Genomic DNA, 2767 nt, shown 5'->3' on the forward strand with positions numbered 1-2767 from the left:
GCGCCATCACTGTAGACCTCTAATGATGATCATAACTCAGAGAACTCGTAACTTGACATCGGGAAAAGAGCTCTTGGACACCGAAATACAAACAAATAAAACCTCAGTGCAGCTCAGCTGCGCTGGGGCAGAGTTACACTTCCAGGTGGCAGTGTGCATAGCAGTCTGTGGGGTCAAGATCTATGTGTGGTACGGTGCTTCCCGTGGCAACTCTGCCTGCGGAGAATCCCTGATTCCGTGCAGTCGCACCTGCGTGGCCACGTGATGGTCCTGAGCTTGCTCCTGCTTCTCCTCACATCGATGTCAAAGCAATCCGCAAAGGGCCTCTGTGGGCAATATGGAAGACTATTGTCTTGGAGACGCTAGCAATAATAGATGCTCGACTGTCTGCTGTGGTCCTTTGGAAAGCAAAATTCAGTCTAACATGACAAGTCTAAAGGATAAACTTGCCAGTGGTTTGAAGAAGCTCATGCAGGAGAGCTATTTCTAGCCATTATTCTTTCCTTCATTGATGGATCAGTGTAGGAGATAATTTATTTTAATTTTATTGAATTCTTTGTTGTATATAGAATATATAAGCACTATATAGATTCATCGATATTTTACAAAAATAATGTTATAATTGTATTATAGCTTTTAAACATGTCTTTTAAACATTATATCTTTTTTTATTTTTTTTCTTTTCAAAGTTTTATTGATAAACATATAGCAATGAGACAGTTTCAAATCAAATCGAAAGTACAGTTTCAACAAATAATACACTACATATATTCTTCTTAGTGGTTAATTGCTGTACAAGATGCAGACTTGTGATCCTACTTACAAACACCATTAGAAAAAATCATTCTACTCATTAAGAGAATGCAACTATATATCTATCCCAACCACTTTGAATACACAGATACAAAATGGACATTCACAGTTATACCCCAATTTTTTTTAAGTTCCGTTGTTGAATATTATAGGTGTGTAAACTCAGCAAAATATTCTAAAAGAGTACAGAAGCCCATAATAGCATTGGGTCTTCTGTTTAATTGGCAATGTCAGAAATTATTGACCTGAGTCTCCCACAGCTCAACATAACAACATGGCTTTACTTCCTATATTTCATCTTCATACTTTTCTACTGGATGGTTAAGACCAAGGTAAAGCAGAACCTATGCAACAAGAGTTGTAGCTTTTTGGTTTGAGAAGGTCAGTGAAATGCCCTCAGGATTTATCCTGAGATCCTGTACCTCAGATTTAAACATTATATCTTTTAAACATATAGCTTTTTTTTTTCTTTTTCGGAACCAGGGATTGAACTCAGGCCCCTGCGCTTGCCAGGGAAGCACTTATTCCACTGAGCCATCTCCCCGGCCCTAACATATAGCTTTTAAACAAACTCCAAAAATACTTGATTAATTGTAGAAAATAGAAAGTAATTAAACTTACATGTACATTCACAAAAACTGGATAAGAATAGCTGATATGATGGGCCATACTTTTCCATTCTTATACTAAAACATACAGACATAATTTTTACGTCACATGTAAATTATGTTTAAATAATCTGTATTTTTGTGCTCACTTTGGCAGTGCATATACTAAAATTGGAATGATACTGGGAAGATTCGCATGGAGCCTGGTCAAGGATGACACACACATTCGTGAGGCTTTCCATATGTTTAGAAATTGAATTTAGGGATTAAACAACTAAGATGAGAGAAAGGAGAAAAAATAGGAAAAAAGCAAGGAGGATATACAAAATGACTGAGGTGATTGTACTAATAATTTCCAACATTTTTTGAAAATAACAGTTAATGTTTAGAATTTCCACCATAACTAACTATATGCTGATATCTGGAATTTGAGCAACCACATCGAGGATGAAAATGTGTAACACAAAACCCATGGCTGAATACCTGCCCTCTTGATCTTCTAAATGTGTACCATTTCAAATGTCTTATCAATTATTATACTCTCTTTAAAATAATTTTTAAAGACATGGACAAAAATTAAGATTTCTTGAGAGCAAGTGTTAATATTCAATTATTCGTCCAATCTTGTATAACTGTATCTGTTAATCTGAGCAACAGATTTGACAATAAATATAAATAATATAACAACCATTGTTAATTAGCTCTTCCTATTTTGAAAATCTGTAACATATGCATTGTTGTATGTTACTCTAGTTCTGTCTTTTTTCTATTTGTTTTTGCTTGTGTTTTTACTCTTCAAAATAAGATAAAATTGAATTTTTAAAAATGTATATTTTATATGTTTTGCTAAAATTTTTCAGGTTTTTGACATGCTATGCCATACAATTTTCAGGCTTTTTTTGTTGTTGTTATTGCTGTTGTTTTGAGACAGTGTCTTGCTATGTAGTTCAAGCTGGCATTGAGCTCACTTTGTCTCCCAGGTTGGCCTCAAACTCACAGTAATTCTCCTGCATCAGCCTTTAGAGTACTAGGATTACAGGTATGTGCCACTATACTTGGCATTAATTTTTAGTTTTTAAGGTAGAAAATCTTTTTATTTTTCTTTTTTTACAAATCTTTTATTTAATTATCTATTTGGTACACAGCTCAGACTCATAGTGATCCTCCTGTCTCAGCCTGACCAGAACTGGAATTACAAGCGTGCACTACCACACCTGGTTTCGGTGGCCAGCATGTGGGGTGACATGCCATATTGAGGATGAAACTTGGATTCTTGTGTTTGCTAGGCAGGTACATGGACTGCTGAGCTATCTCCCCAGTTCAAAAATCTTGAACTATTAAAGCTG

At 35.4% G+C, this 2767-nt stretch overlaps 1 non-coding gene across 1 annotated transcript; it reads left to right on the forward strand.

The window, feature by feature from the left end:
- The first annotated feature begins 1566 nt into the window (after positions 1-1566).
- On the forward strand, positions 1567-1669 carry LOC111812483. The gene has a single exon (XR_002817979.1). It is a non-coding gene; the product is annotated as a U6 spliceosomal RNA (small nuclear RNA).
- The last annotated feature ends 1098 nt before the right edge of the window (positions 1670-2767 follow it).

This window comes from Octodon degus, unplaced genomic scaffold, assembly GCF_000260255.1.
Source record: "Octodon degus isolate 3935 unplaced genomic scaffold, OctDeg1.0 scaffold00006, whole genome shotgun sequence".
Classification (NCBI taxonomy): Eukaryota; Metazoa; Chordata; class Mammalia; order Rodentia; family Octodontidae; genus Octodon; species Octodon degus.